This window comes from Halichoerus grypus, chromosome 11 (genome assembly GCF_964656455.1).
Source record: "Halichoerus grypus chromosome 11, mHalGry1.hap1.1, whole genome shotgun sequence".
In the NCBI taxonomy this organism is placed as follows: Eukaryota; Metazoa; Chordata; class Mammalia; order Carnivora; family Phocidae; genus Halichoerus; species Halichoerus grypus.
In genome coordinates this window covers 31167030-31181993 of record NC_135722.1, presented here as the reverse complement: position 1 = coordinate 31181993, position 14964 = coordinate 31167030, and positions in this window count along the sequence as shown.

Below are 14964 nucleotides of genomic sequence, written 5' to 3'. Positions count from 1 at the left end.
CAGCCTCATTAAACTCTTTCAGGGCATCTGGTCCCCATCTTTGCAGTCGCCTGAGTGCATATTTATGTCCCAGGAGTTATTGCCATTTCTAACCTGTGCTTTACTGCTCCCAGCTCCCCACTGCCCTTAGTTCTCTTGCAGTACTTCCAGCGTTATTTTAGAAGACTTCCCTCTCTCAGTGATTCCTGAGAGCCCGCAGGGGCTGCATGAGGATCAGACATTTGTCTTCTGGGTTTCTGCATGGCGTCTGCCTTGTTCCGTCAAAGCTCCCTGTGAGCCACGTTTGCTGGGCACCACGATCTCTACCTTGACACCAGATGTCAAGGTCTTACAGGCTCCCGTACAGCAGCGGGTAGAATAAATGCTTCTCTCTCATGTTTTGTGTTTGGCATGGCTACCAAACTGCTGTTTGAGAGAGTCTTAGCCTGGTTTTTATCCCAGCACTGCCCTTACTCTGCCCCATAGGATCCAGAGGAGATGCCGCAGGGAACTGAGCTAGCGGCACAACACTGAGCTAAGGTTTGCCCTGATCCCTCTCCGACTAAGGCTTTGCTTTTGCACCCAGGATGTCTGCCTATTGCCTTCTTCCTCGAGACTGAGTTTTCTGTGAAAACCCCTACTATCTTGCCCACACTAGGCATGACTGGATCTCAGGGATGCAGGTGGCTCCGAGTCCAGTTGGGACTCCTGAAATCTTGGGTGTCAGGATTTTATATTATCTTGTGTTCTTAAGGCCTAAATCATTTGAAATAGGCTTGTCACACAGCCTCAATCCAGACACAGTTTGGCTTCAGTGTTCCTCTGAGTGCCTGGGTATGCAGCTTCCATGTCCTCTTTCCTAAAGAAGCAAGCCTCATGATCTAAGGAGATTTGGGGGTTTGGACTCTTGCACGGTGTGGGCTGAGTAACAGAGCTACAGGGCCCCAGTGGCTACTGCAGTATGTGGGACTCCTTGAGCCTGCTTGATGGAAGTGGAACCCGAGGACAGGCTCAGAGGGTCTTAGGGAGGAACTATGGCAGTAAACTCTTTCTTACGACTGCCGTCCTCTGCAGACTGGCTTCGTCCTGTCTCTCTCTGCAGACTGTACATCTTTGCCTCCCCAGTTCATAGGGCCACCCCATCCCTCTCAGGTTTCTATGCGATAGTCCCAGAAATAATGCACAACTTACCATGTCTTTCCCCAATCCGAGTTTCAAATTCCCGGAGGGAGAACCTGGTTGTTTCCACCTAGAGTGGTGTTGACTTCTGACCCAATCAGTTCTGCCCCTCAGCAGACCTATAGATCAAAGGTAGTCCACAGAGAAGGTCAATAGAGAGCTGGACAGCTATAATCATGTCCCTTCTAGCTGATCGTATTTTTTCCCCCATCTTCTTACATCCACTTGTATCTTTCTGGAAAGGCACTGAGGAGGTAAGGGATGGCACTCAAGAGACACAGCGAGGTCTGGCAAATAATCTCATAGCAAATAGTTCCTGAACACGTCCTCGGTGCCAGATACGTATTGAGTGTGTCACGAGAATCATCTCACCTAATACATACAAGGAGATCTTATCAGTGGTTATTATTAGGCTCATTTCACAATGAGAACACCAGGCTTAGGGAGCTGGCTGGCTCCAGATCTCTGTGGAGAGCAGAGCTCAAACCAAAACTCATGTTTCTCGTCATTATATTCAGAGTCAGGCACACCTGGTTTCAGATCTTGAGGTTGCCACCAGCTATGTGATTTTGGACTAATCCTTCTGAGTTTGAGTTTTCTCACCTATAAATGGAGATAAGAATCCCTTTCCAATTCAAAATGTTTAAGCCGGGCAACTAAAGACCGTCTTTCTTTTCTTCCCCGTACCTGGGCTTTTCTGCCTCATCCAAGCACTCACATCTGTTCTTACTCTCCCTGACTGTAACCAAAGCCTCCAGAATTCTCCAGCCACCCCCTGATCTCCATGAAACCTCAGATAAACAGTTTGGAAAGTGACAAGAAAGCAGGATTTGGAGTCAGAAGATTTGACTCTTGTGTCAGCATTGTACTAATTTCTTGACCTAGGGCAAATCTTTTTGTAGTTCTGAACTACAGTTTCCCCATCTGTAAACTCAGACTAATAGAGTACTGCAGACAGGGGGAGGTGGTGGTGGTGGTGGTGTGTGTGTCCGTCCCAAGGATTAAATTAAGAAATGCATGTGAAAGATTCTGGAAACGCTAAGGCACCACACACTTGGAAAGGATTATTATTATTAAGGCAGAAAAATCCTAGAATGAACTTCTGGCCTATTGCCTGGTTCCCAGGATGTTTTAGGCAGGCTATTCTTTGCACAGGACTTTTTCGCTCTTAATGTGTAGCTGCATGCATATACGTTTGTGTATCTTCCCTTTCAGGGGGCACAAGTCCTGAGTCTAGGGTGTGTCTTTTATGTTTCTTTACAGAACTTAGAAATGATGGATGCTTAATACTTGTTAGATATACAGATAGGATTCAGGCTTTCTATGCATCTGTCTTTCATATTTTTGTTGCAATGCTTTTTAATAGTTAGGAGACCTCTTAACAATGAGGGTGAAAGCCTTTGAAAATCTCAAAAAGCCCTGTGTAAATGCAAAGGCATTAAATTTAAAGAAGGTGCTGTTACTACTAACACCATGCAAATAACTCTATGAGAAAAAATGCGTTTATTTCTGTTTTATTTTTTGCATTTGGCAAATATATCCTATATAGGTCAAATTTCTACATTTCTGCATCCTGGCTGCCTTAAGGCACATATTGAGATATCAGAAGAAGAAAGGAATGTATAACAACATGGAGTCATGAAATGTTAGAGCTTAAAGGTCACTATGTTCAGCCCTGTCACTTTACTACATCTAAGAGACAAGAAATGACTTGCCTAAGGTCACACAGTGAAATAGTAATTCTTTTATGTCATTATTCTTCCTTGGAAACATTTTGATGTCTTCAGTATTACTGACATTTCCTTGGAAAGAGAGTGCCGTATATCCTAGGCTTCCTGATGGAGATGGTAGAAATGAAGCAGTGGAGGGAAACCAGAAAAGGAGTGTGGGCTCACCACGTGTGCGTGTGCATCAGCTCACTACAGATGTGCCGTTCAAGTAGCTAATCCCCAAAATGCACCTAATCAGGTCAGTTTTTTCAAATTAAATATTGAGCCACTGTCTTCAAATAATTATTTCTTGAGCATCTACTTCATGCCAACAGTATGCTAGGCTCTGTAAAGAAATAAAGTTTTTTTTTAAAAAAGATGTGTTTATTTATTTTACAGAGAGAGAGAGAGAGAAAAGGACAGGGGGAGGACAGAGGGGAGAGGAAGAGAGTCTTCAGCAGGCTCCACATGGAGCACAGAGTCCGACACGGGGCTCAATCTCACAACCCTGAGATCATGATCTGAGCTGAAACCAAGAGTTGGATACTTAATCAACTATACCACTCAGGCACCCCAGAGTTGGATGCTTAACCAAGTGCACCACCCAGGCACCCCAAGAAATAAATTTTATTCACAAAAAGAGGTAACATTTACAGAACAGAGGCCATTAAGTACAGTGGCCAAGTGCATGGATCATGGAGCCAGACTAGCTACTTAACTTGACTTTGAGCAAGAGATCTTAGGTTCTTTGTATAAAGTGGGGCTTAATAATAGTTGCTGTAAGGTTCCTGAGTTTAAAAAATATCAGGTGCTTACCATATCTGGCATACAGTAAGTGCATATTAAGTTTGATTTCACATATACTTCCTGAGTATCCCAGCAACCTTATGAAGTAGGTACCATCCACCTTTTACAAAGGAGCAAACTGAAGCTGAGGGGTCAAGTAGCCCCTCCAATGTCACCCAGAAACCAGTGGCAGAGCCAGGATTCAAACCCAGGTCTATCTAACAGCTGGACTTCATACCCCTGTGCCGTGTGCTACCCTCAGAAGCAAGTCTTGCTCTCGGGAAAGCACGATTATGTTCTAGGGGCACTATTGTAGGACTGGAAACACTAAGTGCCTTGAGGGAGGTCGAACCAAAGTGGGATGGAGACTGTTTCTAGCCTAGGAAATAGGAGAAGCTTCAAGGAGGAAGTGGCATTGGAGTTGAGTCTTAAAAGATTTATTTATGCAGACGCAGGAGTGGGAAAGGACAAGCAAAGGGTCAGGGGTGGGAAGGGCAAGGTAGAGATGGGAAACAGGCAGTGGGTGTTTCAGTAAAAGTAGATCCTGGGATATGTGCAAGAGAGCAGGGAGGGACGTGGCCTGAAGCCCTCAGTGAAGCCAGATCACCAGGGACCTCAAGGAAGAAGCTAAAGTGTATACGTCTAAAGTTGAAGGCCTAAAATGGCTCTTAAAAAGACCAAATGGAAAAAGAACAAAAAGTTAAAATAAGACCTAAGCCTTTGAGACATGGTGATTATTTATTAGTAAGAATTGGCAAAACATGGGCTTATTTATCTAGTTAGTTCTTTTCTGAAGAAGTTACATTAGTTAACCAGAATAGAAAGCTTTTTTCTTTTAACCACAAAGGGAGCTGATTTTGCAAACAACATATTTGTTCATTTGAAGAGCTTTCTTTCTGAAATGTGATATAATTTCCCTAAGTTAAAACGCAACTATAGGTATTTCCCCCCGATGGAATAAAATATATCTAGGCTTTAAATTTTATTTGTGAATTCTTTGGCTCCGTCCTCTCCCTTCCTTCCTTCTGCTTGCATTTGAGCTTGGTTCACAACTTGGTTCCTGGACAACTGGTGTCTTCTTGATCTTTAATTCTGATCTCGCCTTCATATTATGGATGTTGTCCTATAATCAAATATTACATTCATTGTGACATAAACTCTCAGCCACTAGGGCGCCCGATGTTCCTAAAGTGGCCAAGCTGAAAGGGATGGTAGAGAGAATGTACTCGAACATCAAATTACAGCTAAGAAGAATAGGACCCAGAGAGGGAGTACAACTTTCTCTAGAACATGGAGCCAGTTCAAGGTGGAACTGTGTCCCATCCAGTGCTCATTTGGGTGCACTGTCTGAGCACATGTGTAGGCAGGACTTGGGGGAAGAATTTTGTTTCTTAAGAGTGGTTCACAGAGTCTCAACAGACCTCTCGTGTACCGCGTCAAGACTTAGAATCCATGGAGCATTTAGAGCTGGAAGGAATCTTAAGATCATCGAATTCAGTGTCCTCCTTTTGTAGAGGACATGACCAAGGCTGAAAGAAGTAAGGGGGGAACCCAGATCACACAGCAGGAAGGGCAGAGCAAGGTCAGGGATTCCAATCTGCTGACTCCCAGACCCACGTTTTCTCTCTATTCATGTTCACCCTTACTTTTCCAAGTGTCCATTTCAAGAATCCATCTCTTTACAGTCACATACACTGAAAGGAATTCTGCTTCACAATGCCTGGAAGAGCTTCAAGTGGAATGTCGCCAAACCAGAAGGAAGCCATTTCCTTGGTTTTTCTCTGGTTAGTTCGGGTCGGTGTGTGGTGGAGATGGAGCTGTGGAAAGCTGGCCAATTCTGCTTTAGCGAAGTTTTTATCCATTTGAACCCAAAATGTATCACCGTTATTGACTTCTTGGTGCAACCAGAACCCAAAAAAGTTGCGAACCAGGAAGCAATGCCCAACCCAACCAAAACCAAGACTGCATGTCTGCATAGCATAGCACTTCTGTAGTCACCTTGTTCCTCATACTCACAGAGTGAACACCTAGCAAAGGCTCAATGGCCAGATTGTGCTGTGGGTGTGGCATGTGTCCATGCATGTGTGAAGCTCTGTGTAAACTATAAAACACGTACAAGGAAAAAAAATAAAAAGAAAGCCATAACTCTCCCTCATATTATCCTATGGTCTCTTCTGTGTCATGCATTAGACCCAGAGATGTGTATCAGTCCAATTCTCTAGCAACCACCCATAATTTTCAACCTTGCTGCCCAATAAAATCACCTGGGAGCTTTGAAAACAATATGGATGCCTGAATCCCGAAGATTCTAATTCACTTGACCTGGGATGGTGTCTAGACATGATGATTTTTAAAAGAAACTCCCCAGGTGTCTAACATGCAAATGGGAAAAAGAATCACTCAATTAGAAGGTCCAGTAGCTTTACCTGGCTGCTGGGATTGGTTCCTTATGCTCCTGCTAACTCTTTTGTAGCTACATAGCACTAAATGCATTTAAAATGTGGTGTCACACTGTGTCATTCAATTTAATTGATGCTTATTGAGTACTTTCCGGAATATAGCTAGGCACACTGTGGTGGGTGTATACGTGAACGAAATATCCATGGCCCTACTAAAGCATGGGGTATAGGCTTAGTCACTATACAAGTAACTACCATCTGGGAAAGGAGCAATTCCTTTTTCCTGGGAAACCCTGAAGGCCACGTAGAATTTGAAGATTCTATAAACATGTGAACGATTTTTATCTTCTTAATAGATGATTCCTTTGTATGGAGGGGCATGCTTAATTGAAAAGTTGCTTAGGTAAGTCAACCATCGTGTGCAAAAGAGCCTTGGACCACTGCTTAGGTTTGGAAAATGGAAGGTTCTCTGCATAATAAAGAATGGGAGCAGAGCTGAATGCTACATAAGAAAGAGATCAAAAGAATACTTGGTGACTTTTTGACCAAGAACAGAGGTTCTTGAGGCCATTTTTGGTAAGAATTTTTTTAGACAAAATGTGAGGTATTATGGAATGTAAACCCCATCTTCCATGTTTACTGAGAAACCCTCAGTAAAATACACATTGTTTACCAATGATTTGGTAAGAGTGAATTCTGTATGGAAAATACAAAGGAGCACTGAACCCCACTTTGAGATGGGCAGAGGAAAACCAAAGGATACATATATGGCAACATCTTATGAGTAGGGTTGCCAGATTTGTCAAATAAAATGATGAGATGCAGAGTTAAATTTGAATTGAAATAAACACAAATAATTTCTTAATTTAAGTATGTCTCATGCAGTATCTGAACATACCTATATTAAACAATTACTCATTATTTACCTGAAATTCAAATTTAACTGGGCATCCTGTACTCTATCTGGCAATCCTACTATGAGTTACAATTAGGTGGGCTTTCTACAATCAGAGAGGAAAACAGGAAGGGCACAAAGGCACAGAGGATCAAGAGTACAAGGTGTATTTGAAGAATAGGGAGAGATGGGTGGGAATGCAGTGTAGGGAGTGTTGGGAGTTGTCTGGACACTAAAATAAGAAAATAATGTAAAACTACATCCTAAAGGCCATGAGGGCCACTCTGACTGATTTACACTCTGTCAGCAATGGAGAGCCCTTCAACATGTTAAAGGGAGGGAAACATGCTCCATCCATTCATCCACCTGCCCATCCATGCATCCATCCATCAATGTATCTGTATCAGAATGGTGCACTGGAAAGCATGTGTCCTCTGAATATGGGTTTTGGGTCTGCTACGCACTTACGGAGTGATGTTTGGCAAGTCAGCTAGCCACTCTCGTCCTCAGTTCTTTGAGAAGTGGGCATGATTAGGTCTCCACCCTACACTTCTCATCAGGATTATCATAATGACATACAATTGCAGAGCACACAAGGGCACCTTGAATGCCTCTGGAGGACTTGTTTGAAGGTTCCAATACCATGTGCACAAATTCGTCGCCTTGTTACCCTAAAACATTCCTCTCAGTCTGTCTATTTCATCCTTTTGCAAAAGCCCTGCACTTTATCCCTGTGTCTTCACCACTGAGGAAGGACTGCATCCCTGTCTCCTGCCCAGTCAGCAAATTTGTATGTAGGTGGGTGTTGCTATTTGTATCATGTGTTGCAAAGCATTTTCACATTCATCATTCCCATTGAACCTTGCTATCATGGGAGGGTAGATTGCGGTGGGGGGCACAGTTGGAGGTAGGGAGCCCCCCAGAGGGTGCTGTGAGGATCCAGCCGAGATCTAATGAAGACCTGAACCGAGTGGTGGGAAGGTGAGCCGAAAATGAAAGGAACAGATGAAAAGAAATGACACAGAAATAAAAACACAGGAAAGTTGTGACACCCGCATTTTGGTCTCCTTGACATTGCTTCCATTTCCTCTAGGTACATGTCCCGGATAAGGGTGAAACCGGATGCTGCCTGGAAGTTTCAGATGACACCAGCCCTAACTTTCCATTGGATAAAGGAATGCCCAAAATAGCCTCTGGTCCCACAGCCTGGTGATTACTGGGACTCTGATCCCTGTTCTGAAAACATGGGGAAAAAGCCAGGCACTTGCCCACTCACCCTCTAACCAGCTGACCCGGGGTGTTAGCACCCTGGTGCCTGCTGACACAGAGCATTTGCCAGATTCGATGAGCCCCGTGGCCTGGCTAAGCCGGGCATGTCCTGCTCTGTTGCTAAAAGAAGCCCTCGAGGAAGGGGCCATGAGACGTAGAGATGCTTCTTCCTTATACTAAGTCTCAATCAGAACTGACTGCTTAGCAGCTTGAGGTGGGGACAGGGGAGAGGTAAAAAAAATATTAGAAGGAGCAGAAGACAAAGCCACATGTTAAGCTAATGGTCACTTCTGGAAACAGAGAAAACATGTTTTTCTTCTCTTTGCTTGCACCTTATAAAGTTCTTTGGAGTCTAGCCGAACAAGCCAAGCTTTGGTGAAATGGCTTGTGGGAGCTTGTCAATGGCTCAGAGCAGGCTACCTGGAGGGGGACAGGTAATGACCTGCCTGCCTTCTGGCCTGTGGAGCTCTGTCCACTACGCCACTGGGCCACTTGACCCTCATCTGTGGGCTTCACCCTCCTGCAGCGGTTAGCGCGTCCCCTGTTTTGGCAGGGGTTCTGTGGTTCTGCTCTGGTTAGTCAACAGAACTACTAGGAAGCTTTAAGAAATACCTATGCCTGGGCCCCACTCCCCGAGACTCTGATTTAACTTACCAGGGGTGGGGCCGGGGCATAGGTATTTTTAAATTCCCTAAGTGATTCAAATATGTATAGCTCAAGATCTAGAACCATTGGTCTGGTGGTTAAGATTGGGGCCTTGGCATTTGTGCCATGACCTTGAGGGTATCATGCTAAGTGAAATAAGTCAGATAGAGAAACACATATACTGTACACTCTCACTTATATGTGGAATCTAAAAAAATCTGAACTCCTAGAACTAGAGACTAGAATGGTGGCTACAAGGGGCCTGGGGGGTGAGGGGGAGAGAAGAAATGTTGGTTAAAGGGCACGAACTTCCAGCTGTAAGATGAATAAGTTCTGGGAAATCCAACATACAGCATGGCGACTGCCGTTAACAACCCTGTATTGTATACCTCAAAGTTGCTAAGAGAAGAGACCTTTAATGTTCTTACCACGAAGACGAGACAGTTAATTATGAAAGGGGATGCAAGTGTTTGCAATCACTATGGTGGAAATCATTTTGCAATATATGGGTATCAAATCATCGCATTGTACATCTTAAACTTTCACAATGTTATAGGTCAATCATATCTCAGTAAAGCTGGGGGGGGGAGAAAAATACCAGAAAATACAGGGTTACACTGAGAATGCCAACAGATTATTAATATAGAGGCAGCAGTAAATTTACTAAGATTTTTAGGTAGCATATGGACAATGAAAGAAAATAAAACAATGCTGATTTTTTAAAAACTGGGGACCTTGGAATCATATAGATGTGGCTTCAAATCTGAATTTAACATTTATTACTGTGTGACCTTGGGGCAAGTTATTTAGGCTTGTGTGTTGTTAGTTTCCTTATCTCTTTAATCACTCTTATGTCATGGTTAACATGCATTTTAGATAGCATGCGAAGCATCTACCATGGCATCTTGTACAAAATACTTCAGGGTTATAATATTATTGCCTATTGCCAAACTTTTTTCCTAGTGTTCAACCACTTCCTCATGTCATCACCCCTTTCCTGGGCTTCTCACATCTGGATCATCTGTCCAAAGCCCACGGGTACCACTCTCTACATACTTGTCTGGAGAACATTCTTGACCCTTTCACACCCCAATTCTGCTCCAGCCTGCTGGGCACATCAAGGCCTCAGCACTTGACTTTGTTGCCTGATCTATCCCACAACCTATGGGATCTGTTCTTGAGAAACTGGGGAAACCAGGACAGCAAACTGAGTTCATCTTTTGAGTCAGTTACATTCAGTTGGCCGTGACCACACAAAGCCCCATTTTGAGTATTCTGAGGCTGAAACGAAGCTCAGCAAGGACTTATTAGTGGCGTCTGCCATAGTTGGAAGGGGCGGGGTGAAGGGGAGGGGGCGTCTGTGTTACCCCTACAGCGCGTTGTCCAAGACCATTGCAGACTCAGCAGGGTCTGGGTCCCTGCCCTTTCTCTCCTCCACCCATCTCAAACACAGAATAATTTCATAAATGTTTCACCCAGGGAGGACTGGGCAATCCTGAGTTTAGCAAGCGGATCCAGAACACTCTGTCTACCCACTCCAGGCAACTCACAGGAAACCCTTCCGATGTGCTATGAGGTTGAAGGGGGCGACAGCTGCCCCATTTCTAGGCATTGGAAATAGCTGGCACAAAGCTCTAGAAACCCTGCCCTCAGATTGTTTAGCACAGAGCAGTGTCCTATCTACTCTTGGAAGGGCCTCCGTGCAACATGAGCCTCTGTGCACGTTAACCCTTCAAAGAGCCAGCCAGTGATCTCTTGAAAGCTAGAAACTAAAAGCGCCACTAGGGCTCTTCCCTTTCCATGGAAGCCCAGATCTTCTTAGACACAGAGCTACTTTCCATTGCTTTTGTTTCTATTTTCCCCCAATGTTCTTTACACTCTTTCAACGTTGCAGCAGTTAGGGGAGTGGCTCCAGACCCAGACTGCCTGGATTCCGGGCCCTGCTCCGCTGCGCACCAGCGCTGCGACTTTCGGCAGCTCCCTCGAACTCCCTGCGCCTTCCCTTCCTCACCTCTAAAATGTGAGTACGAATACTGCCACCTAGATCTGCCTACGGTGCCTGGGACAGCGCTTGCTTAGGGAGAGCACGAGTCCTTACCACTGTGTCATGGTCTGGATGACCAGCGGCTGATAGATCCTCCTGACGGGCCATGGCTATTTTTAGAACTGTGGCTCGTTTCTCTTTCCGGCTCGGTGAGTTCATCCACTTTGCCCTGGCTTCAGTCCGTCCCATTCAGCTGGAATGGACACTTAAGGATAATGGGCTTCGTTGGGATTGTATAGTCTAGAAAAATGCCTTTTATTGTAGCATATCTCCTCCATTTGCCTAAGTGTGTGTATTGGCCACAGCTTAACGGCCAAGGAGTACTGTTAGTGGATACACAAGAGCTGCCTCTCTGAGTCTTCCAGAGAAGACAAAGTGCCCTGGCGGCTAATGAAACACAGATGAAATGGGATCCCCTCTAAGAGTCGGGGAATATTAGAGAAGAATCTCTGATATCTGGGCTAGGTGAGCCCAGTTCATCACCAATCAATAGAATAAGAGTTTGTAAAAATTTCTTGAGACTTGTGCACGGGTCCATCATTTTTCTAAGTGCTTTATGTGCATTAACTTATTTGATGTTCACGAAAGTCCTGTGAGGTAGGTCGTATTTTTTACCTGTCCTTTAGAAGGAAATTGGGGCACAGAGAAGTTAAGTAACTTGCCCATAGACACACAGCCCTAGTAACAGAGCTGGGATTCAGACCCCAGCAGTCAGGCTCCAGAAGCTGTACTCTCAACTACCATACTATGCTCTGAGAGGTAAGAAGTTGGATTCCAGAAGAAATGACTCCTCGGGTCACCAGGAAGGGAGGAGGGGCATACACTGGGAGCAGAGGCAGATTGAACTATAAAGAAAATATAGGTTTCTCAGAGATTCAGGTCTAAAGGACTCTGGGCCAGGAATAAGCCAAAGTTAGGTGGTTGGCATGAGGACTTCCAGACTCTGTTGTGCCAGGGAGGTTTGTCTTCTAGACTCCACTTGGAACGACCTTCCCTAAAGGTCGGCTCTGAAGAAGTGTGCTATTGGGTGTAGTGTTGCCCTGATTTATCATGTGACACCCTTGTCTTCAAGTCTATTGTCTCGAGAAAGAGGATATATCCAGAGTGTCCGGGGCAGCCGTGAGGCAGGTTGATAACTGCAAGTTGGTAACTGCATGTCGTTGGTGAAGTTACAAGCCCAAAGGAACTGAGATGCAAGCCCTGTTTGTTTCAGAGTTCCATAAACAGCTCTTCTACAGGATGCCGATCCTGCAGCTGGCCCCAGAGTTCCTGCCGCCATCTCTCTTGGCATAAAACGGGCAACTATCACTGTCTGGCTTGGAAATGAAGTTTAGGAAAAGTTTGTCCCTTGAATAATATTTGGGCACCTTCCCCAAGGCATTTTCTGCCTGATTGTCTGACTGTTGGTAACATTTTCATAGTCACATAAGCGGTGAAAACCTTCCTCGGGGCATGTCACTGCTTCCTCAACTCCCGTGCAGACCCAAGCGCCTCTTGATTTCCATTTTGTGGCAAGTGGCCAGCAGTGAGGGCATCAGGGACAGACACAGGAGATGGGCGGTGAATTCTCAGATTGTTCCCCAGCCTTTAAGTGCTTCTGATACCTCTTTAATCTCTTTTTACCACAAGTAATGAAGTAGGAAGAACAGGATGACAGACTCTTGGAGCTGGAATTTACCTCCAAGACAGCCGAGTCTCTTCCTAGGACAGACGAGGGAGGACTTGAAGGTTCGGAGCCCAGGCATGGCTTGGCTGACTTGGTTAACTGAGCTACTGGGACTCCTGGCTCCTAAGGCAGACTTGTCAGGATTCAGGTTTCCACATTGCCCAGTAAATGGGTAACATATTTGGACACCTCCAGCCCAGCCCACAAACAGAAAACCTTCGAATGCTGTTTGCGGTGTCTAAAAATGTGCAGGAATGTGCACACACACAGACATACACATACACACAGAGATGTGGTGGGGGTGGGAATAGATTATTCTCCAGTCCTCGTTTCCAGAAAAACAGTTCCTTACAATCAGGAAAAGGCTGGCCACAAAGACTGGAGAAGCCCTTTGTGTTTACAATCTGGTCATTCTGGAGGGGTGAACCTCGGACTCCTCAGCTGGATGTTAATAGCTGATTAATTCAGGAAGCTTATTTAATTTGTGACCAATATAGCTCTGTTTCACAGAGAGAGGGCCGTGTTGGCAGGTGCAGGGCCCAGCTCCCCAGATGGAATAATCTTTTCCTTATTAATTTGCTGCGTGTTGCTTCTCATTTCTTGCAGTCGTTCCAAATGTGTTACAAATGACTACATGCTCTGGGTCCTGAATCCACGACTGCTGTAGCTTTGAAAGGAAAGAAAAAAAAATGTTGACTGTAAACTGTGGTGAGCTTTCCTCGCACACATTTATGTGCTTGCTTCTCAATCATTAGTGCCTTCTTCCAGCGCTGAGAAGTGCTCCGCCTGGGAGCATCCACTGTTCTTGTGGCTTTTAGGAAATGAAAAGCTCGATGGTTTGAATGATGTTTTGGGGGCCCTGATAAGAGGTAGTGGCATGCCTGGGATTCGAACTCACAGCTCCAATGTCTCGGGCTGTGCTATCTTCCTATGATTTAGAATACAGGGGTGGGGCTGATTGCTTATGTCCCTTAGTCCAGTGATTCCTAAATGTGTGTGGGCCTCAGAAGCACCCGGAGGGCCTGTTAAAAACACAGATTTGCTGTCTCCACCCCCAGGGCTTTTGATTCCAGCAAGTCTAGGGTAGGGCCTGAGATATGCATTTCTAGTAAGTTCCCGAAGAGGCTGCCGCTTGCTGATTGCAGAGCCTACCCTGAGAACCGTAGTCCAATTAGACCCAAGCATGGGGACCACTACCTCCAAGTAAACGCTGTGCGGTACCTGTTTGAGGTCTCCCGCTTAGAGAGTTTCGACTTTGTTTTGTGTCTTTTCCTCTTTCCCCACTTGATATGCGCCAAATTCCAGTTAGAAAAAAATTTTTTTAATGTTAGGGCTCAGTGGAGAATGTAGCTCGACTAAATTAATTTGAGTATGTACTGCAATACTTGATACGGATTTTTCCAAAATGTGAGCACTTAAGCTAGACAAAAATATTTCCCCTGGGTTCAGCCATTCTATGCAGACCAGCTCCTGGTTTCTAAGGAACCATCTGAACAGAATACAATCCCAAACTGCCGTGCTGCAGAAGCATCCTTATGATGATTTCTAAATGTAGAACATGCACTTCAAGCACAGTCTTCCCATCAACATTTTTTGGTTATTTACAGGCCTAAGACATGTCCCGTCATTAAACTGCAGTGTTTTGTGTGGGATATTTTAGCACAGAAGGAAGGGCTTATCTCTCCAAAGGGAAAATACGTTTGTTTTGCCAGGTAGAAGAAATTAGCGGCTCACACAAATATATAATGAATGCAAAGGTCCTGTGTGTGTGTGTGTGTGTGTGTGTGTGCATGTAGTGAGAATTAATTAGGAGACCGACATTTACAATTCCATGATACCGAGAATACTGAGGGTACACTATCCTTAATCAGACAAGCAAATGCCAGGTTGGGGGGCCCCTGATCCAGTGTTTGTGCCGAGCAAATAATTAGAGGGGTTGAGGTGAGGGCCTATGGAAAGCCTATAGACAGAGCTCTTTCTTAATGAGGAATATAATGATGTGTAAGATCACAATGTTTTTTCTGTTAATATTTAAACATTCTTCAGGCAATTTACTGCATTTAATCACTTATCAAAAGATGAGGAGGGGGTCTTTTTGCTTTTCTATACAGAATTAAAATGGTGGCTGGAATTGGGGAGTGGATGAAGACACTCAAGCCTGGGGACAGAGGTGCAGGGGGAGGGGGACACTTAGCTGCAACATACGTAAATGCTGGCTGGTTTGGAGTGGTTGCACCTACTCTAGTCACTCAGTTTGGCTCTTAGGTGAGGATTCACAGAACCAATCGCCAGTTAGCTTAATGTAACCAATGAGAGTCAGATTCCCAACCCTCGTTCCCCCCGCCAAATCACCAACCAACTAACCTTTAAAACAAGAGTTAAAACAACCCACA